The sequence below is a fragment of the Gavialis gangeticus genome, unplaced genomic scaffold, assembly GCF_001723915.1.
Source record: "Gavialis gangeticus isolate Ggan-Ray unplaced genomic scaffold, GavGan_comp1, whole genome shotgun sequence".
NCBI lineage: Eukaryota > Metazoa > Chordata > Crocodylia > Gavialidae > Gavialis > Gavialis gangeticus.
In genome coordinates this window covers 36,833,426-36,857,326 of record NW_017729006.1, presented here as the reverse complement: position 1 = coordinate 36,857,326, position 23,901 = coordinate 36,833,426, and the positions used below count along the sequence as shown (strand labels likewise).

The window sequence follows — 23,901 nt, the reverse complement described above, 5'->3', positions numbered from 1 at the left end:
TGTCCTACACTCACTCAGCTCAGGCAGTGCAAATGAATAGGACAGTTTCGTTCTTGTTTCTAGTCAGTTTCATTTTCAGGTCTTCACATACTAGTACAAGATGGGAATGTTTCAGTTCAGATGTATAGAAATGTTGCCATTGAAATACTTTCTGCAGGGGGCATGGAAATACTTCTCTTGACCTTTGCTAAATCATTGTTGTTATCAGTGCCAGATTTTAACCTTAAATAAACCTTCAGTGTTGTTTGAACTGTCAGGAAGACAACTTTGACCTAAGTTCATAAACTTCTTATCACTTTAACCTCTTTACCATGTTCTGCAAGCTCTTGTTCTGTCACAAGGCAACATCTGATATGTTACAAATACATCTACTTTGAAATTATGTCAGTGTCTTTTTCTTAATAACAAGAGTCCTTATACTACCCAACTAAGAGGCAGAGTGAGAGAGAACTATCCTGTCTAGTCTTTACCATATGCAGAGGCTCAACTGTGATTCCTCCATTTCATTCATGGGCTCAAGTCATCCCCAAAAGGACAGGGAAGGGTGAAAATAAACCCTACCTTTGTCCCTTCCCCTCCCAGAGAGATGGATGAGTGTATGATTGTTGGATTTGAGAATATAAGTCCTCTTTCACTTCTAGCTTGTGTAGCTTTCATCCAAGGCAGTGCTTCAGTGTGGCTCTTTCCCTTTGTTCTAGAAATATAGTTCTTTGTGAAGCTCTATCCTCAATGGTGGGACTCTGTCCCAGTTTGGGGCAGTTGTGTATGCTACACAACCTGACCTTAAGAACAATGTTCACCCTTATGGACAGGGAAAGATGAACGTGAGTGCAGCACTTAGATCCACTAGGAACAGATTGTCAAAATAAGACTTCGCTGGGTATGGGCAATGTATAGGCATGGTGACCATATTATTTTAAAGGAAACCCAGGACATTGTTCCAAGTGAAGGCAGAGTGACATGGTGTGCTAGGCAGGCAGTGGGGAAGGCACTGTGTGGGAGCAAGGTGGGCAGACTTCATTTCCATTTAAGCCAGCTATAAATGGGCATATGGTCATTTGGGCTGGGGAATGAGACACCCAGGCTTGAAAGCCTCATCCCTCCCTCCACTCTGCTACTGTGTGGGAGCAAGGTGGGAAGACTCCACTGGTGCCCAAGCCAGCCCACACGCCCCCCCCCACCCCTTCAGCCGCATGTATGTGTGGTGTGGCACTTGCTCCAATCCTCCCACCTTGCTGCTACACAGCAGCAGCCGTGCCTGTCCACCCACCTGCCTGGAGCACCATGCCGCTTCACCTCCTCACTGGCTTGGTGGGGAAGGCGCCAAAATACAAGTTTGCCCTGGGCACCATTTTTCGTAAAGCTGGCTCTGCCACCACACAATCGTGTGCAGTAGAATCAGTAGAGAAAGAAGGGATCATGTTAAGTAGCTGCTTCCAGGACTTGTGTTTAATTTTCACCAACCGGTCAGGATGCCGAGATGGCCTACAAAATCTGGGACTGTCCTGGCCAAACTGGGGTGTATGGTCACCCTATGTATAGGCTATGTGTTGGTTACCTGCATACTTTGCTGGGTTATAACTGATGTATAGACTGTATGTTGGTTCTCTGCATGGAGGTGAATTTAACCTACAGAAAGCATTATGCAGAAATACCTTCAAACAGCCCTTCTTTTATAGCCTGCTAATAATGCCAAACAAAAGTTTTACTACGCTCCATTTGGAAGTTATGCAGATGAAGCAAGAACTGCATGCACAACAGCATATTTTTTAGCAAACATGTAGTTACTGATAAGGAGCACAGGTAAATGATATGACATGGAAGCAAGAGAGGATTATAGATGCACTGTATTATTACCTATCTGGAAGATTTATTTGGCCAATATAACTATACTCAGGGGTCTTGAAATAGTGTAGCATGTTTGCAAAAAAGCTATAGCATAACTTGTATGCTTCATTAGTATTGGATAAATTTCATTTCACTAAAGGTAAAGAAAAATCCAAGTCAGACAGCCAAAAACTAAGCTAATTATTTAAAGTGATACATTTGGTTTTGAAGTAGGCCCATACCGCCACTGGGCTTTGTTCCACTTGCAAATGATTTACAATAGTGCCTGAATTAGTGATAAATGAACCTAAAGAAGAGTTTTGGAGGGTCCTCTCAGATAAGTTTAGTTAATGCTCCTGGCTTCAAAAATCTCAGGAACCTTCCTGTGCTTTCTACTTTGCTCACATCAGAAATGCAAGGACAATGACCTTTTATGTTATTTTGATGCTTCTGTTTCCATTCAGAACAGCCAAGTACAAAAAGACATGAGAGTTAAATATAGACTTCAAAAATTAGCCATACTTCCTACCTCAAAAAAGGTTTTGTCCTGATTCACTCTAAATCATGGGATGGCTGGATTTTGATGGGGAATTAGGCCTGGCGTCACCTGTAATGGATGGGCTCAACCCTCAGGATTAAGTGAGGATAAAGTAAGAAGATGATGGGTTAAAGTGGAAGAATAGAAGGGGGTAAATTGGCTTCTTTATGGTGTTTTGGGAGAAGTGCAATATTCTTAGACAATTGGTCTGTAAAATAGAAACCTGTAGAAACAGATAAGTCCTTGCAGGATGTCTAGATTAAGAGGAAGGAAACATTGATGTACTGTACTAGTTTTTAGTGAAATAAATACAGTGGAAGGCCATTGAAGAGGGCCTAAGCCAGACCTTCTGTGTGATGTCAGGGAGATGGGCGAGCAGCCTATACCATTAAAGTCAATGATATAGGTTGAAAGCAAGTCTGGGAGAAGATACTTCATATTTTATTGTTAATTAACATTTGAAGATACTTTCTCCCTCTATATTCTGCTATACATGACCAGTAGAGGTGGCTAAGCTGTTGCCCCACTGGTAAAAGAAAGGCCAGATGGACGGGTGTTCCATGTTAGGGCATTTCAAAGATTGCAGACCCTATTTCTAGGGCACTTCTGTTTGGGTGCTGTCTTCAGGTTGTGCTGCAAAGCCCATCTTTCCCCACATGTCTGTGAAGAGGTAAGTGATGGGTAGGGCTAGTTAGAGGTGGTGTGGGCCTCCAAGGGGAACTATGTGGGTGGGGCAACTGGATCTTGGGGCAGTCAAGTTGTTACAAGATTAGTTGATTTTGCTCAGGTAGTGGATCATTCAGAAATTATAAGACTTTTTATGCTTGTTATAACAAGATAATTAGGAAGTAATTGGTGCTAGTGCCACTGGAATTTAGACTGCCAGGTGCCTACGGACCGTTTTTACACATTGCGCTTTATGCTTCACAAATGTTGATTTTTTTTGTTAGTGGTATTTGGAGTTTGCAGTAGATGCACATTCAGGCTAAAAGCCTTCTCTGACTGTCCCTGACCTGTGCAGCTGTGACTTTCCACTACTGGGCTGGTGAACAGGGGCCTGACTAGGAGCTACAGCTGTGAGTTGTCCCCACAGAACAGAAAGATGGGCAAAGAGGACACTTCATTCCTGGGATGCTGGAGGACTGCAACTTGGGCAGCATATTTCTGGCAAGTAGCCACACATTCATGGAACACAAGCTGGATAATATGGATCAAAAATAAGTGGTGTAACTTTTAAGATGCCTAAAGGGTGCTTAAAACTAGTTTATACATCTTAATGTGTGGACAGTCCAGGGGTTTGGAGCTCCCTAAGGCACCTAAACATAATGTGTAACAAAGCCCTCAGTCACTTTCAAAAATGACATTTAGTTTTTAAATCACTTAAGTGCTTTAGAATATTTTATCCTCACTGTATTTCCAAAAGACTTTCAGGGATGCCCATAACACTGGATAGAAACTCCTTCATTTATGCATTTTTTTTAAAGTACAATAAAAACATGCTGGGTTAGACTCAACCAAAAGATTCAAACAGCTTTCAAAAATTGCTGTTAGTGCACAACACGTTCTTTCGGTATGTAATGTGCCTATGGCCACAGCTAAATTGAATGCAAAATAAAGTGTTGCTAATCACTTATTTTATACGTGGAAGACATATGAGACACTTTAAAATGTAATAATAAGTCTGTTGCTTTCTCCAAAACACCCTGAAATTAGCCAAGCTTTGAAACGTTAAAAGTAAATAATACTGTGAAATGCATATTTCAAAATAAAACAGATTTTACTGTTTCTGCCTAGTGTATGTAAGGTATTTCTGCAGAATATATGCTTTTTCTTCAGCCTTGCTCCCCATGTGTGGACAAGCTGGGCAATGAAAATGGTTAGAAGGCTGGGGCACGTGTCTGCTAAGGAGAGGCTGAGGGAACTGGGGTTATTTATTCTACAGAAGAGAAGACTGAGAGGGGATTTAATAGCAGCCTTCAACTACCTGAAGGGGGGGGTCCAAAGAGGACGGAGCTAGACTGTTCTTAGTGACAGCAGGTGACAGAACAAGGAGCAGTGGTCACAAGCTGCAGCAAGAGAAGTTTAGGTTGGATATTGGGAAAACATTTCTCACTAGAAGGGTGGTGAAGCACTGGAACAGGTTACCAAGAGAGGTGGTAGAATCTCCATCCTGGGAGGTTTTAAGGCCTGGTTCAACAAAATCCTGGCTGAAATGATCAAGTTGGTGATGGTCCTATTTTTGAGCTGGAGATTGGACTAGATGACCTCCTGAGGTCCTTTCCAACCCTAATTTTTTATATTCCTATGATTTTAAAAATGATTGCAGTATTATAGGAACAGAAATATCACTCTCAAAATGTCACCAGAAATGTAGGCAAAGTATAAACATCTGGGGATTAGATTTTTACTTTTACAGTGTCTTAATGTTTCTCTTTCTCAAATACTACTTTTTTGTGAGTATCAACAAAATTATTCCATTTCCTTTGAGAGCAAATCACATTTATAATAGGTATGAACACATTTCAGGAATACTAGAATTACTGTACACCTAGCCACTTAGTGCTCCTATTCCACTAGAAACAAACTTACTAACCATTTAGCTTACCAGAAATAAAGATAACCAAATGCTGCACTTCTGCATTCTCATGCAGGACAACTGGAGGCCTGGTTCTTTAGGTGGGGCTAAGTAGTGTCCAGGACTGCTTAGAAAAATGTGAGTTTCTTCAAATATGGATCACCTGTGCATGAGTTAGTGTCCAAAAAGGCCAACATGGCCACTGAGATCACTCCAGAAACGGGAAGTTTCAGCCATGCCCTTTTTCTACTGTCCATGCCTTTTGTGCTGGTAACTGCAAGCAGGAAGCTTGGTTGAGAGGAAAGATAGATCAGCTGTTAGGGTTTTAAGCTAAGCCTTGGAAGGCTTCAGTTCACATTCCCTGCTCTATTACCATATCTCTGTAAGATATTTGACCAATCACTGACTCAGACCAATTTTCAAAGGTAGTGAGATGTCTAATACCTACTGTGAAGTTTGGCACCTAAATAGCAAAAAGGGTCATAAGTGTTAGGTATTTCATACATATGCTCCAGGAGTGTGTGCTTGGATGGGAGGAGGTGGGGGATGTGCTTTAATTAGAGTGGCTCCAAGAGTCACTCTAATTAAAGATCCTGGAGCATATCGTGTATCAGCATCCCATGCTGAAAAATGGCAACGGGGGACTTTAACTAAAGCTGCTCAAACAAGCTTTAGTTAAGCACCTCCATCACTATTTCTCAGCATGGGGATGCTAATACACAAGATGCTGGAGTCTACTGGAGGGCAGTAATTGCCACACTCCAGTAGACTCAATTCATTGAGTCTGCTCTGATGCTGTAATGTGCTATGCCACCCTCTTTCTGTAAAAGTAGATAATGCTTTTATGAGTTCTCTACAATGGAATCTAAGCATTTAATGTAACTTAACACAGCGGAAAGTCAGTGCCCTAAGTTTTTACAGGGAGCAGAGTGGGGAAATTGGCTCCATCTCTAGTTGTATATGTAGATGTAATAATAGATAGTGAGAGAAGCCTTTTCCAGGGGTCCTCATACTTTAATCAGACAGTAAAATCTGTGTCTTCATGGAACCCGAAAAGTGTGTGAAGTCCTCCAATTGCTTGTATTCCTTCTTGCTAAAGGCTGGCCAAACTTTTTTTCTGGTCCTGCAGTGAGTTTCTAACTGATGCAGACCCTGCCACTGTGAAACACTCTGACTTCAGTGGGACTCTTCATTGGCATATTGAGTCATCTGCATGTACTCTTATTAGAGAATGGGACCCTAGCCTGCCACAATAGAAGTATCAGCAGCAAGGACATTTATTTTTTAAAAACTGCTTGCTCTGAAGTTCTGACCAGGCAACAATCAATTTAATATTATTTATTAAAGCCTTTTCCAGTCATGCTCTCCAAGGCAAATACTGGAGCCTACTTATAGATTTCTTCTCCTTGCCTACACCAACAGTTTGCCGTCTCACTAGCACTCACTGGTGCAACCAATGACAATAACAGCATTAGAGTGAATTGGAATCAAGCATATTTTGATCATTGTGTTATTTAACCCACTTAGACCTGTACAACAGGTCTAAGTCAGGTAGAGGAGTAGGCAACCCTCAATCCTTCTGGATCATGGTGTATGTGTGACAGGTCACCAGAGCCATCCCTAGGGGTGTGCGGGGCCTGGAACCTATCAGCCTGTGTGGGGCTGGGGGGCAGCGAGCGGCTGGAGCGGCGGGGGTGGGTGAGCGGCCAGAGGTTGGAGCAGGGAGAGGGAGGGTGGCAAGTGGCTGGAACGTGGAGCTAGCAGTGTGCAGCAGCCACAGCAAAGTCTGTACAGTGCTGTCTGCAGGGCTCCCCAAAGCTCGGGGCAGTCACCCTGATTTTCCCCCCACCCCTTAGGGACAGCCCTGGAGGCCACCTTGATCTTCAAGGTGTATGCATATGCCTATGCAGAAGTATGGAGGAGTGGAGCCTGTCCAAACCTTCCATCCCCACTGTAAGCCATTGAGGGTGCAGAGAGAAGTGACAATTTTCACCCTATCTGGCCACAAAGTGTTCTATAGCCACAACCAGACAAGTGCATGGCTGCAGATAGCTTCAAAAATGCCCAACCAAGTGAAAATCTGAACTCTTATTGCATGTGGGGTCAGATGTTTCAAACCATACTGTCTTCTGTAACTTCTTTCTGCGCTGCCTGCCAGGCTTGAGCTGTTTTCAGAATGGGAGGGGGGAAAGGGCATGAATGGAATTTGGTCTGGGGGCTTTCAGCCTCTGCTGGAGGGTAGGCCTGGTGTATTGGAGTCCCCCTAAGGTGGGGGGGCTCCATTTAACTCATCCCACCCTCCATGGCTGACTGAGGAACCTCTAGAACAAGCTCCCTCTCCTCCCTTCGCCCCCTTCCATTCTGAAACTTTGCAGCCTCGCAGAGAGGAAGGGCCATTACTAGGGAAAGCCTGTAGTTGTAAGCGACAGCCAGCGGCTAGATTCCCCTCCTCCCGCAACCAACAGTGAACTTCTTTTTGGTCTGGGGGATCATTGTAACTCAGCACTTCCTGCAAAGCATTCTCAGTTGCAATGGGGAGCTGCACTTCTGTCTGCATCCTGAGACAATATACTAAGGCCAAACCAAGTTCAGATGCTCAGGGCCTCAATGGCTGCAGTTATATATGCATCTGGGAACCGAACCCAGGTATCCTGCCTGACCAATAAGGATTCTACCACTGAACCATAACAGCAGGTTCCAGACAGGTGTAAGCCAGCAGTAAAAATACTAGTGACCAGTTTATACTAACTTTCCCACTGTTGCTACCATTTGCAGAGGTGTACTGCTGTGATGGGAGTTTTTAAGAAAAATACCAAGGAAGATGAGCACTTTTTTGGTTAAAAATGTGGGCATTGCATTACACCTACTGTCTCATTCAGCTACTGCTGGGCAAGTTAAGAAGAGCTTCAGATAATCTCAAGCATCACTGGTTTAAATTGCCTTAAATTATCCCAGGCTTTATCTTTTCCTACATTACTATGAATGATGACGTATGTCAAGTGTACTCAGACTCTTAGTTTGTTGCTAGTCTCCTCGAGATAAATTCAGGTGAGGTGCAGAAATGTCAACGCAGCTTAAATAACATGCTCTACCTACATAACTGTTGTTGTTTTTAAATTTTGCCAAGCTATTTTTCTGTTCAGAAAATTGCCTCTTGTTAAAATTTGAAACTAAAATGTCTATATTGAAACAATGTCAGTTTATCGTAGTAAGGTCAAGTTTTAATACATTAGAAATTTCAGAACCATCAAAGGCAAGGGTAGACCTTACAGTGTGCTCTGAAAGATGGTTAGAGTTTACCACATGAGCACAGGGGAAAAAATCTATTCCAATAATAAATTCTATCCCTACCCTGTATTATGGATATAAAAAAATCTCCCATAAAGTCCTTGATCCTGCGAACAATTGTGCATGTGAGTAGACTTTAAATTTAATCTTCGTGTTAAGGATGTATATACATGTTTCCAGGATTAAGGCTAGAGTTAGGTTAATATTTCACTGTAGAAGGAGTATCAGCTGTAGATGCTCAGTCTTCCTGTGTGCTGTGCCATTTTTACTACTTCGTGCCTGTTATATGTCCAAAAATACATGGCTCTTTTAGTAACTCACCTCGGGCTGAGATGATCAAACCCTGTATTATTTTTCAGGATAATTCTCTCTGTGTCATGCTGCCACATGAATCCATTTACCTCCAACTCAAAAGGAGTTGTGAAAATGGAGAAAGTGGAAATGTCTTGTTGGCGTAAACAAAATAATGTTGGGGAAGTCTCTGAAGGGAATATACTAGATGGAGCTCAGTGATGAATTTTAGGCAGAGGATGTTTGTTGAGTTTTTTTTTTCTTTTTAATTAAAGGCAACTCCTGAGATGAGAACCTGGACTCTGACTGTAGGTCTGAGTGCTTTCCTGAGGATGGAATAGATATTTGGTGTATTCATAGTGCCATAAAAACAGGACAGCTCCCTGTTTCTACTCCATACAGGCAACCCCCATTTAACACTCATTTTAAATTGATATATGATTTCACTTAGAACTCAGCAAGTTTCATTATAATGCTCACAGTCACCATCTTGGGTCATTAAAAAAATTGCAGTCACCATCTTGAGTCATCAAATACTTTCTATTTCACTTAATGCTCATTTCACTTAACACTCAAGAATCAATTAAGAGAGCTAAGCCAACTGGCAAAGTAGGTTCCTTGTCCATTTGGGAATACCCCTAACATAAGACTCACTGTATAAAAGTGTTTTACCCCACTGAACTCCACAAAGGAGCATGAGATAGTATTTGTTTTCTTCTCCTAGAGTGCATCTACATGTGCAATTAGTGCAGATGAATAAATTCTGGAGTTGATTGCTGTGGAGTTAATTGTTCCCAGCCATATGTTCAACTGGCACTCCTAGGAGCAGTTAACTCTAGACCAATAAGCTGCAGAGTTTATTCATGTGCAGCACGTGGAGCCCAGTCAGAGCAGCCCTGGCTGACAGGAGGCCCTCCAGGTCAGCCTGCCAGCCCAGGGATGCTCTGACTGGGCTCAATGTGCTGCGCAGAGGCTCTCTGGGAAACAAGGGTGCTTCAGTGTGGGCTACGTGGCAAGCAGATACTGCACTGAAGCACTGGCATGCCCCAGCCAGCCAGGTCAGCATCTACACATGCACTGCTGTGCACAAAAAAACTCCACAGCAGGGTAGTATTTCTCCTAATAGGGGCACATGTGTAGATGCTGCAACTTTTACTGTGGAACTAATTAGTCAGCTCCACAATAAATGTCTTGTGCAGATGCCCCTACTGTTCCACTGTGAGCATCTAGCCTATCATGAAGTTCTTCCATTCAGTGGCCTCACCCTTGTTTGGCTCTGAGGAGGATCAATATCAGTGCTTTCCATTTTCTATGTTTGTTTCTCTGTTTTCCTATGAGCCCAAGGACCTGCTGTATGTAAATGACAGCTTCCAAAAGTAAAGCCTCTGGAATACAACCATGATTTTTTTTCCTCACTATATATGAAAGTAGGTAGCCCCTCTATGCAGGGATGAAGATGGCCCATGATATATCCTGGGTGACCTGTATTATATCTATTCTAGTTGTGTGTTGATGGGTGCCACTTTGTTTAAGGATCTCTGTACCTATGAAATTGTGATGAACCAAAAAGTCGACTGTTTTGATAGCTAAAATTTCCATTTCCAAGTAGGGCTTATGCCCCATGTATTGGAAGGCGGGGGAAAGACTAGGAACATTTCAAAAAGACAGCTCTGAGAGTCAATCCTGTCCAAAAATATCTTATGCTGTTTTTAAACAATTCATCAGGGCTGTCAATAACAGGTATTCTGGGGTGTAAATGGGCATCGCTTTTTTTTCTGAAGGATCCAGTCCACTATTTCTGGATTGCCTAACAACCCCATTAAATAAATGTACAACAAATTGCAGAGCCACCCAAGTTAGCTTGGGTAATAAAAATGTTACAGCTGCATAGTGTGGAGCTGTACCCAAGATAGTATATCCTTTCCAGAAGTGCTTTGTGCTAACTTAGTTTTACTGCTTCTGGTATGCAAGCTAACTTATTTAGGGCTAGGTCAGTGTACTGCTCTGCATTGTGCAGTGTAGATGTATCCTTTTGTCTCACCCTGTAAATATCTGCAAGTTTGATACTTCTGCATAGTGCCCTGGGCATAGCTTCACTGGCTGACAAATTTGCCATAATATGCTCCGTCCAGTCCTACATACAGAGCTGCCTCTGAGTTTTTTGTTTTTAAAAAATCAAGCATTTATTTGGTATGAAAGCAAATATTTTGGTACCTATACTTTCTAAGCTACTTCAGTATTTTTGTTATATTTTCTCCATCTATCCCTTTTTTTTCCCCTTGCCATAAAAATGCTGAGTTTAGTTCAGTCTGAATGAAACTGGTGGGGGGCTGGGAGAGAAATGCCCATATTAGAAATAATTTCTTCTTTTTTTGGTGGTGGGGGGGTCATTTCTCACACAACATGGGGAAAAAAAAGAAATGTTCCTCAATGGTTTCTTTGAGGGAGCCTCCAACCATTCATCTTCCTTCCCCACTGTATTTTTACTTGTTTGTGCAAAAAGAAATTAAGTGACATAAATATAACTTTATTGATGACGTTCTTTGAGAGTGACCCACCATTTCATATTTCCTGAAACTGGCTAAAGCAGTTCACTGTTTCTTGCCACATACCCAAAACATATCAACTATGATTCTATGAACAAACTCAGCAGGTATTCTACATACATGCAAATGTCCTGCCTGATGGGGGTCATTTTAAAAATATGATGAATATTCCTCTTCTGTTCTAACTTGTGCTAATTTTCTACATTTTTGAGGTGAAACAGAGACAGACAGTGTGGATTCTCTCTAGTTTTATCTTCCAAAGAAGTACATAAAAACATAGTAAGAATTTATTGATAAATTTACTTAGGTACCAAGTCTGATTCTGATCACATTCATAGAAGAGAGAATCAGGAGTAAAGCTGATGAAAGAGAAATATTCCATTGGCAAAAAATTTCATAGTTTTCTAAAGAAATATAGTTCAGGTAAATAGTCTCAGCCCTTGTTAATCTGTCTGGTTGCTAAGTATGTTGTATAATTGGTTGTGTGATATATTGTTTGGTTTCAAATGAGTGATATTCAAATGTCAGTTATGATAATACCTTGGGTATCTAAATAGATAAAATACATATTTTGTGAAAACTTTGGGATGAGTAAATATTGAAATGGCTTCCCAATAGTATTCAGTCATATTAATTGCACACATAGACATGCCCAGAATCGTAGAAAATTAGGGTTGGAAGGGACCTCAGGAGGTCATGTAGTCCAACCCCCTACTCAAAGGAACATCATCCCCAGCTAGATCACCCCAGCCAAGGCTTTGTCTACTTGGGTCATAAAAACCTTCAAGGATGGAGATTCTACCACTTCTCTGGGTCACCTGTTCCAGTGTTTTACTGCCCTCCTACTGAGAAAAATCTTCCTAATATCTAATCTACACTTCCCTTGTGACAACTTGAGACCATTGCTCTTTCATCTGTCATCCGCCACTACTAAGAACAGTATAGCTCTATCCTCTTTTGATCCTTCCTTCAGGTAGATAAAATCTGCTCTTAAATCTCCTCTCAGTCTCCTCTTCTCTAGATTAAATAAGCCCAGTTCCCTCAGTCTTTCCTTAGAAGTCATGTGGCCCAGTCCCCTGCCTGTTTTTGTTGCCCTCTGCTGGACTGTCTCCAATTTGTCCACCTCCTTCCTGTAGTGGGGGGCCCGAAACTGAACACAGTACTCCAAATGTAACCTCACTAGTGCTGAATAGAAGAGAATAACCCCTTCCTTTGACCTGCTGGCAACACTCCTACTGACAACCCAGTATGCCATTAGCCCTCTTGGCAACAAGGGCACACCGTTGGCTCACATTCAGTTTGCTGTCCACTGTAACCCTCAGGTCCTTTTTTGTAGAGCTGCTGTTCAGCCAGTCAGCCCCCAGCCTGTACTGGTGCATGGGATTGTTCCATCGTAAGTGCAGGACTTTGCACTTGTCCTTGTTGAACCTCAGGAGATTCCTTTTGGCCCAATCCTCCAATTTGTCTAGGTCACTCTGAATCCTAGCCCTACCCTCCAGTGTATCTACTACTCCCCCCAGCTTGGTGTCATCCGCAGACTTGCCAAGGGTGCACTCTATGCCATCTTTCAGGTTGCTTGCTGATGAAGACACTGAATAAGAGTGGCCCCGGGTCAGACCCCTGGGGCACTTCACTTGATACTGGCTGCCAACTAGACATTGAGCCATTGATTACTGCCCTCTAAGCCCAATGCTCCAGGCAGTTTTCTATCCACCTTACAGTCTACTCACCCACTTCCTTACATTGACTGTGAGAATGTTGTGGGAGACCGTATCAAAAGCCTTGCTAAAATCAATCAGGACTTATGATAGAAATGATATTTTTTTATTAGACCAACAAGATTTTTGTGGAAATAAAAGAAAAAAAATTGCTAAAATCAAGGTATATCATATCCACTCATCTTCCCACATCCAAAGAGCCAGTCACCTCATCATAGAAGGCAATCAGGATGGTCAGGCATAACTTGCCCTTGGTGAATTCATGCTGGCTGTTCCTGATCACCTGCTTCACCTTCAAGTGCTTGGATATGAATTCCTTGAGGAGCTGCTCCATTATTTTTCCTGGGACTGAGGTGAGGCTGGCTGGTCTGTAGTTTGCTGGATCCTTCTTTTTCCCTTTCTTAAATATGGGCACTATGTTTGCCCTATACCAGTCATCCAGGACCTCTCCTGACCACCATGAGTTTTCAAAGTTGATGGCCAGTGGCTCCACAATCTCATCAGCCAACTGTCTCAGCATCCTTGAGTGTCCCTTGTCCAGCCCTACGGACTTGTATACATCCGGGTTTTCTAAGTAGTCCCTAACCTCTTCTTTCACCACTGTTAGCTGTTTACATCCTTCCCAATATGTGCTGCCCAGTGCAGTAGTGTGGGAGCTGACCTTGCCTGTGAAGACTGAGATGAAGAAGGCATTGAGCACTTCAGCCTTTTCTGCATCCTCTGTCACAAGGTTGCCCCCTCCATTCAGTAAAGGACCCACACTGTCTCTGATCCTCCTTTTGCTACTGACATACTTGTAGAAACCATTGTTGTTACCCTTCATTACTCTTGCTAGCTGAAAGTCCAATTGCACTTTGGCCTTCCTGACTTCATCGCTGCATGCCCGAGCAATACTCTTATACTCCTTCCTATTAATTTGTCCAAATTTCCACTTTTTATAAGCTTCCTTTTTCTGATTTAGATTACTGAAGAGTTCCCTGCTAAGCCAACCGGGTCTTCCCCCACTTACTAGACTTCCTGTGCATTGGGATGGTTTGTTCCTGCACTTTCAGTAAGACTTCCTCAATGTATAGCCAGCTCTCTTGGACTTCTTTGCCCCTCAGATTGGCTTCTCAGAGGATCCTACCCATGAGCTCCCTGAGTGAAATGAAGTCTGCTTTTTCTGAAATCCATGGTCCTTACTGTGCTGCTTTCCATCCTTTCTTTCCTCAAGATCCCAAACTCAATCATCTTGTGGTCACTGCAGTTCAAGTTGCCACCCACTACTACATTCCCCACCAATTTTTCCCTGTTTGTGAGCATCAGGTCAAGAAGAGCATGGCCCCTAGTTGGCTGCTCCAGCACATGCACAATGAAGTTGTCCCCAGCACTCTCCAAAAAATTCCTGGATTGCCTGAGCATTGTTGTTTTGTCCTTCCAGCAGACATCAGGGTGATTTAAGTCCCACATGAGAACCGGAGCTTGTGATTGGGAAGCTTCCGTTAAGCTGTTTGAAGAAAGTCTCATCTACCACTTCTGTCTGGTCTGGTGGTCTATAGCAGACACCCACCATGACATCACCCTTGTTCCTCTCTCCTCTGACCCTAACCCAGAGACTCTCAACAGGGCTATCTCCAGTTTCATACTGGAATTCTGAGCAATCATATGGCACTTTTACAGTGCAACTCCTCCTCCCCCTCTCCCTCTGTCGTTCCTGAACAGTTTGTACCCAGTTCAGTAGTCATGTGAGCTATCCCACCGGGTCTCTGTTATCTCAATCATGTCATACTTCTGTGACTGTGCAAGGATTTCCAATTCTTCCTGCTTGTTTCCCAGGCTCTGTACATTTGTGTACAGGCATGTTAAGTAACTAGTCGATTACCCTGATTTCTCAGGAAGTATGAGAGCACCTCCCCTGTTGCCCCCTCCTGCTTGCACTTCCTCCAGGTGTCCCACTTCCCTGATTACCTCAGGGCTTTGGTCTCCATCCCTCAGCAAACCTAGTTTTAAAGCCCTCCTCATTAGGTTAGTAAGCCTGTCTAAAACGATACTTCTCGTGGTTTCTTTTGGTGCAGTCCTCCAATTTGCCAAGGTCTGTCCGAATCCTAGCCCTACCCTCCATCGTATCTACTATTGTCCCCCAGCTTGGTGTCATCCATGAACTTGCTAAGGGTGCACTCCATCCCATCTTCCAGGTGATTGAAAATATTGAAAAAGACCAGCCACCGGGGCACTCCATTTTACACTGGCTGCCAACTAGACATCAAGCTATTGACTACTATCCTCTGATCCTGAAGATCCAGCCAGTTTTCTACCCACCTTACAGCCCATTAATTCAGCCCATGCTTCCTTAGCTTGCTTGCAAGAACATTGTGGGAGACCATACCAAAAGCCTTGCTAAAGCCAAGGTATATCATGTTGACTTCTCTTCCTGGCATCCACAGAGCCAGTCATCTGAAAAACTTGGTTTATAAGGGCCACTTCAGGAGCAAATTTGTGTTCAACATAATTTAAAAAAAAAAAAGGTAGGCAGGAGGCAGGGAAAAGAATAACTAGTTCCAAGAGGCATAAGCTTTTCTAGACTACAGTCTATTTTGTCTGTTGCTATAAATGGCTAAAGGTTGCATGAAAAGGTTAAGGGTGACATCAGCATGGTCTAGACATAGATACAGAGTGAATAGAAAATTTGAGAAAAGGGAGCTCTTCAGGCTAGTAGAGATATGACAAGAGCCAATGGCTATATATTGAAGCTAGACAAATTCAGGATAAAGGAAGGCTTTGTGCTTTCTTTTTGTGATTCTTTTTTTTTTTTTTTTTTTGGAAACTCAGAGAATCTAATAAAGGAAACAAGTTTAATTTGCAAGAATTAGGTGGTCAGTTGTAGTATTCTACATTTTTTATAGGTCCCAAACCATCTACTCATCATTAATTAAAATGCCTTGCTGTCATATGTATTAAGCATCCAGCATTTCAAAATGCTGATGTGGCACTTTAACACATCAGTTGATGAGTTTTAGTTAAAGTGCCCCCATGGTCATTTTGAAATATTGAATGCTTAATACACATGATGATAAGGCACGCTGGAGCATTCTAATTAGAATTATCCGGCAGACTCAATTAATCTGCTCCGATGCAGTCAAATTAGAACACTATAGAGCATGTCTATAGGCACCCCTTTTGAGTTACCTTGGTGGCTTTCAAAATAAAAATGTTTTAGTTTTCAAATATTCAATTCACAATTTCCCACATCATTCATGTAAAACTTGATTTTATCAAAATTATCTGATTTTTTTTTTCCATGACAACAGGTCAAACAGTATTTTTCAATCAACTCTACTTCTAGAATGCCAGTACAATACTTTTGTGCTGCTAAAGTGAGATTTAAGTGGCCAGATAGAGACATTACACTTTTACTGGCATAAGTGCTTGAAAGCCAGTCTAAATGCCTAACAGTACAGTAGTTTGTCACACCTAAGGTGCCTGTATAATAGCCTAGAGGCTGCTCTGGCTCGCTGTAATTGTAGCGTGCCAGAGCAGACTCAATTAATAGAGTCAGCTAGAGCGTGGTAATTACCATGCTCCAGGCAACCTCCATATCTCATGTATTAGTGTCCTCGCACTTCAAAATGGCAAACAGGCACTTTGTCTAAAGCTCACTCAATGAGCTTTAAATTAAGCACCCCCACCACTATTTTGATGTGCAGGGGTGCTGATATGTGACACACTCTGGGTGCTTGAATTAGAATGGCTCTCAGAGCCACTCTAATCAAAGCACCCCCATACACACACACTCTCAGAGCATGTGTAAAAATGCCCATAGAGTGGTTTAAAAATGGCAGAACCCAGTCTAAGATAGACCTGGATCGATGTGCACTCAAACTTAGACAATTTAGGTTAGATCAGGGAGTTGAACTTCTGTGCCAGATCAGTGATTCCCTTGGCTGTTGGTGGGTCTGACTGCACTGGGCAAATTTAATACGTTTAAAAATCTTCCAAAAGCTTTTGAATAAACTGCCAGGGTTATAACTAGTTTTGAGCATGTTTTATATTAATCTGCTGTTTTGTTTGGCTTACAGGGAAAGCTCTGTCTGGACAGATGTAATTAGACTGAAGATAGTTTGCTGAAATCCTCTCCACTAAAGTGATCTTGACAAGCTGTAGTTGCAACCTTAGTTTTACAGACATTGCATTACCAGTGCTACTTAAATGCATACATGGAGGAACAGAAAAAGTTTTTCACTTTCTCTGATGCTTCATAGGCCAGTGACCTTTATAAATGACAGCAAATCTCTGCTGAATGAAGGATGAAGGGAGAGAGGAAAACATTAAGATATTTTGTCCTACTTTTTTGTGGCGTGTTGAAAACAATCACAAGGCCTATTTGTCATGCTCTAGCTTTGTCTCCGTTCCCCAGTAGTGTCTGACAGGCTGAATGAAGAAAGTGTAAGTGAAGATGAATTGGCAAAAGGTATCACTTCTGGTCTGTCTAATTTCGTACCAGATGAAAAATATATATAATATCAAGTTGGTTAAGTGAAAGAAATATTAAGATCAAGGAAGCTGGGTGGCTAAAATAAGAGCCCTTTGGGCAATGTAAGGACCAAATGAATAAACCAAATCTGTCTCTCATAATTTAAGTACTTCAATTACTGCGAGTTATTTGTATCATTTAAAATAACAACAACCATCTTGGTTCTATTGAAAAGGAACACACGCACATACACGCATGCACAAAGAAGTTCCAGAAGTGCTTGGAAAATTTCCCTAATGGGAAGGATCATTAAATTGTAGACTTATCGCCCAAGGGGAAGTATGTCCTTTTGCTTGGAATCATTTAGAACTAAACTCGAGAAGAAAAAAATGTTCAGGCAGACTGTAGGGGGAAATCCTGCATTAGTGGCGGGATTAATGAGATGACCTACTAGGATTTATCTACTTCTAGATTCTGTTTAATGAAAGGACATGCCTGAGGTGGGGTGATAGAAATTGTACAGGGTCTGTAAAGGGCTTTCCCTAGGTAAATGGACACCAGGTCTCACGTTTTCTGCCAGAATTCTGGGGCCAGGTGGTATTTTTGGTCTACAAACTTCTTTCTTCCCATATCAGCAGCTGCCTAGACAAAAGTTTTAAGATCCCCTGGGTAGTACTTATGAGTAGATGTTAAGGCTAAGGTTCTGCTAATGATCCCTATTTTCACCGCCCAGCCCCCCAAATCTACAATCTAGGCATGTATGGGTTGTATTTCAATTCAGTGCAGCTGACATGCAACATTTACAGTCACCATGCTAGCTAGCTGTGTGTGGTTCCTGTGTACAGATCTATGGAATACTTTAAGCCTGAAAGATGATAGATAGATCATGCTTGCGATGAACACACCCACATTCCTCTAGTGCTCTTGAGATTCAGGTAAATATAGAAAGTTGTTATTCCATAAACATGTAACAACAGGACATATATTTATCAGTCAAAAGGTGCATGAAGATTCTGAGCAAGTTAAGGCATAAGGTTGATAAAAAGACTCCACACTCATGAAGCATGGGTTTATTAGATAAATTCTATGGGTTCTGAAATATCCCCAAGCCAAATGGACTGCAGCTTTCATCAACTATAAAGCCTGATTATCTTCCAGTTGATGTCAAAGAAAGTTTTGTTCTGGCTTCAATGGGAGAAGGATGAAATGCTTAGTTAAAAAATCCTTTATAAGAAACTAAATCACAAGTCCTGACTCTGATGTCATTTTCAGCAATTCTATGCCAGTATGAATTCACTGACTTCACTGGAGCTATTTCTGATTAATAGTGTGTATGACATAAGAACCATACTCCATCTTCTATTCCTTGAGAAATCAATGTATTTTTAGTGATGTCAAATTTTTTTTAAAAAAAAAAATATTTTAAGCTTTATTCAAGTTTCTGTTAAACTCTGCTAGCCAAGACCTTAGTTTTCAACCAACAAACATATCTTTCTGATGTTTTTAATGCAATACTGGGCGGGGGGGGGAGTGACAGAAATATTGCACAAACAAAAGTAAAAAAGACAAAGGTAGGTCCACTCCAAATACTTCAAACAATATTAACATTTTTGGAATGTATAACAAAAATCATTCTTTCTTTTTCTACCAACTATGTAGAATAGCAAGTTTTATCCCTTCAGTGCATTCTTTAGGTACCAGATTTCTGTCACAGACACTATTATTTCAAACTTCCTGCCTGTTTGTAAGAAGTAGTCATCAAAAAATAGTGAAAGGCATGACAGAATGTCTAGCTGAAATTATACTCCCACTAAATTGATACGAGGCAGAGAGCGTGGGAGGCATAGAGAGAGAGAGAGTGTCATCTAGATCTAGATTGATAGACACTGTATGACCTGATACTTCAGGGCAATGGGTGTAACAGTCACTTCATACACAAATGCCTTAATGTGGTCTACAGCATGATTACTTCAGGTCCTGTTGCACTTGCACATAATGGTGATAAGTTTTGCATGAAAATGGGGCATTGATGGCTTCTTATTTAGGCTAGAGTTTTTAGGAGCTGCATCAGCTGGTACAAATGCAGTATGATGAGCTGACTGTCCCCCACTAACTTGGGGGTTCTAAAATCAAGGTACTAAGAATCAATACTGAAGTAATAACTTATTTTGATTCATCATATATGCCCTGCTTCTGTTTTTTTTTTAACCAGTAGCAAATATTGCCAGAGTTTGCTGGGTTTAGCGCAGATCGTTGTGATACAGCAATGCTGTTCCAGTGGTTGCAGCTTCAGCTCCAGACTTTGGCTACCTGTGTTCTGCCACAGACTGCTGGCTTGGCAAGTTGGTTAGTTTCTCAGTGTTTCAGTTCTCCATCTGTAAATTGCACTTCCCTACTTCATTGAGGAGTTGTGAGAATCAAGAAAGATTGCACGGTAATAGAAGCCATGAGATACCTAAAATAGAATCTCTGTACCGTTTATATAATCTACAAGCCTGGTCAACAATCAGGAAAACAATGTTCTCAAGACATCATATGAAATATCACAAGATCTTGCTTGCTAAACGTACAGGCAAATGGATCCTATCACAAGGTCTTCCCTGCCAAGGCCCAACCTTAGCTAACTATATCTGCTTTCTCTGTTCTTGATCTTGGCCTCAGAACTTCTCTTATAAAGATCCCATTACCATGACTTCTGCCCCTAAAAATTTACTCTTTCCTCCTTCAACTTTGTCATCTTCATAGCTAAAGAACTCTACTTCCTGACTTAAATAAATTGTATCCACCTTTTTGCCCACCTTTGACTCCCCTTCTATCTCTAAATAGGAACTTGCTGCTTTTTTCAAAGGTAATTACTAAAACACAAAATGACATTTCCTCTCCCTTTAGCTTGACCTTCCCATCCCTCCTCCCATCATATATCTCCTTCCCTTTTTTGTTCCTGGTACAGATATTTATTGTCTGCCCTATTCCTATGATACCTCCTCTTGCCACAGTGACCCCATCTCAAACCGTATCCCATACTTTTCTGTTTAACTTTTTAATCTCATCCTTTTCCCTGATAAAACAAGCATGACTTGGTATCTCTTCTCTTAAAATCTTACCTGCTTCTCAAAACTAGCCCATCTCCCTCCTTTGTTTCCTCACTAAGTTCACTGAATATACCATGTACAATTGCTGTCTGAAGTTTTTCTCAAGTTCCATCCTAGATGCTCTCTAATCCACTTTCCCCAAGTTTATACTTACTACTTCTGGGCCATATCCCAGAACAAGTAATCCATCCTCATCCATCCAACTGCCTTTGACATAGCTGTGCTCCTCTTGAAATCTTGTTTTTTCTTGCCTACCATAACCGTCCTCTCCAGCTTCTGACTGCTCTTCCAATGTATCTTTTAGAGCAGGGGTGGGCAATTATTTAGGATGGAGGGCTGCTTACTGAGTTTCATCAAGGTGTTGAGGGCCTCATGGATAGCCCTGCCCCTTGCCAGCTGCCCCGCCCCCCCAGTCACCATCTTGTGACCAGATGTCCTGCCCCCTAACCCCTGATTTTTGCCACCAGAAATCCTTCCCCTTCCCCCAGAAGTACTCCTTTAAGCAAGGGATTTTGCCATCTCAGAACCAGAAAAATACCAAATTATATTCTAAAAAGCAAACATCTACAGCACTTATTAACTTGGTTTAAAAAAATATTTTTGTCCTGATTTACATGCATTTGTGTAGTGTGTGTGTACACACACACACACACACACACACACACACACACACACACACACCAACGGGGCCCTGTGCTTCTCAGTCTGGCATGCAGCCAGGAGCCACATGGTGCCAGAGCAGGGCAGGGGTAGGAACAGTGAAATGGCTAGGGGTTTGGCAGGGGTGGTCTGCTCAGTCCTGCTGAGGGCTCCTGCTGGGTCCTACTGCCCCTTCTCCTTTGACAGGCAGCCAGGAGCAAAAAAATATTAATTTACTAATTTTTTTAGGGGCCCCACATGCCAGATAGAATGGCCTGGTGGGCAGAATCTGGCCCATTGGCCATATTTTGCCCACCCCTGTTTTAGAGGATTCTTTCCATGCTGTGTCCATCTTCCTTTGTGTAGGTCACCTGCTGCTCCTGTTGTCTTGAATTATTGTCCAGTTATCGTCTCCTGTTCAGCTGTTGTCCTGTTGCCATATTAAATTGTGATTCATTTAATATAGAAAAGTCAAAGTTTAAATTATGGTTCGTCCTGAATTCTTCCTGCTTCAGATACAAGTGCTAAATGTTCTACTTGGAGATAGACATCTTTCCTAGAAGCTTAATTACTAATTAGCCATTTTGTTTTGTAGAATGTTTACTGGCAGATATTCAACAGATTCTAGTTTCTAAACAGTAATGGCTAAACTCCAAACATTATTTAACAATTCTGTTTCTGCTGGGGAGGGGGCAGATTATGCTGTGGGGGAGAGGGATGCTCTGATTAGGGTTACCTCTATATTGAGGTTTTGTTAATAACATGTAGATCCTCTCTAAGTGTTTTTAGAATGTATTTAAAAAACAATTAACTTGCATCAATTTAGAAACATCTAAATACAAAGAAAACACCAGCAGGAAGTGTCTTTCTCAGTGACTTCACCACCAGTGTCTTTCACTTTAGGCACTGGACTGAGACTTAAAATTTTTAAGATTTCTTCCTAACGTTCTTAAAGACTCCCTTAGGGATCTTTGGCATGTCAAAGAATACAGGCACAGGCAAAACTCAAATATAATAAAGGACTTAGTCCATCTATCTGTCTGTCCATAACACTCTCTTGGAGCACTCTGGTTACTGAAACAACCAATCAGAGTGCTCCAAGAGTGTTATGGACAGGAGGCGTTGGCAGCACAGCAGAGTGCCACAATCATGGTGGGAATAGAGGTAATGGAACTGCTCCCCTGGCCCTGCTCCCTGGAGGTGGCATGGGATGCCAGATGAGGGGGACAGTGGGACAAGCTTCTGCCCCGCCCCGCCCCGCCCCGCCCCCCACTCCTGGGAGGCAGCAACAGGTCAGGGGGCAGTTAGGGTTAGGTCTAGCAAGCTTCCCCTCCCCCTGTTACTCTTGACAGGCAATTCACTACTTGTATAATAAGGTTATGATTTCCTTTGTCTGCATGGTGTATGTTTAGACTACATTCTATGGAACAGTTTGTTATTATTGGCCCTGGTTAGTGCCTCTGCCTGCTACTGCAGTACATACACATAAAAAGTCAGAAAGTCTTAAAAGGATCCCATCTCATGCTCTCTCAAAGAAATGTAGCCACTGTGAGTTCAATGCCTAGGTTTGGCATTATCTTAGTGTATAGCTCTCCATCACAATATCTTCATGTGTAGAATGGAGCTAAAAGGCACAATTCACTCTGTTTGGAGGGAGCTAGGCTACATCATCTTGTTGAAAAGGAAAATGAACCTGGACTTAGCCAATGTAACACCAGAAATGAGAAGCCAGACTTCCCTGGGTAGAGTACTTATGGCCTTTGCCTCCAGTTTAAAGATGTCCTTGTCTTTTGGGAATTCCATACAAGATGATGTGGAAAATGTCCGGGTGCATCCCCACAAGTGGGACCATGCAGTTTGTGGCACCTCAAAGTATTTTGAGGTACCATGAAATGCATGGGGCATTTATGATTCTGTTCACCGTGCTCCTTATTTCACCATATATTTCCAGTGGGTCTGATTCTGTTCATCATACCAGTTTCAGTGTTTATACTGCTACAGCTTTATTAGCTTCAAAGGATTTATTTCCAGTATGGCAGCAAAATTAAAAATTATTTGCAATGTGGGGGCAAAATTGGATACCAGGAAATCCTGGTATCTAAAAAACCCACCCCAGAAAAAAAGCAGGGTGGTGCATGTGGTTGCAGCAACGTGCACCACCTGAAACCAGATCCTAGCCCTCAGGACCCCAGGTAAGGCTGCTGGGGCCAGCTCACATTTTCTACCCCACCCAGGTCAATTTGCTGCATGCCAGAGTGCACATGCAGGGACGTACCCAGAGACAACTAGCAGCAGTACAAATATGTGCCACTGCTATTTGTCCTAAGGGGGTTTCTGCTCATGGGGATGCACTCTACCTATTCTTTTCTAGAACTGAAATATTCCTGCAGCTGTCCAGGGGAGGACTGAATCAGAAATATGTTTTGCAAAACACTCTGAAGGGAAGAGGTGCTAAGTGTTATTAGTGAAGTACTAAAAAAATAATTTGGATTACACACTTCTTAAAAAAAAACAAGAAATTGGTTCTGGATTAAGCAGTGTGAATAAAAAGGGAGGAAACAATATTAATTCCCCTTAAATTATGATGGCTCAATCTTTTTTGTTGCAATGACGAGCAAAACTCCCTTTACTTCCATGTAATGAGGACTGGATTTGCATAGATAATGGGAAGACTTTTCCTCTCATTGTATAGAGCAGGGGTTGTCAACCAGGGGTATAGGTACCCCCAGGGGTACTTGGGAAGGCCCTAGAGGGTACACATGGGCAGGTTGGGACAGAGTGCTGCCACCCACCACCCCATGCTCCCGCCTCCCAGGAGGCCCAGAGGCAGGGGAGGGAGAAGCAGCCACTGCCACAACCACCCCATCCTGCCACAGCAACGCATCTGGTTGTGTGCCACACCCCCGCGCCCAGCCCCTGCTCCTTGTCTGGCCGCAT

The 23,901-nt window shown here is 42.3% G+C and overlaps 1 long non-coding RNA gene across 1 annotated transcript in view; it reads left to right on the top strand.

The window, feature by feature from the left end:
• Nucleotides 1–6,963: 6,963 nt before the first annotated feature.
• The window catches only part of LOC109291989, an 18,302-nt gene continuing 1,364 nt past the window's right edge, over nt 6,964–23,901 (top strand). The window contains exons 1-2 of the long non-coding RNA XR_002096012.1: nt 6,964–7,049; nt 14,658–14,660. This is a non-coding gene — a long non-coding RNA (uncharacterized LOC109291989). The remainder of the gene's footprint in view (nt 7,050–14,657; nt 14,661–23,901) is intronic.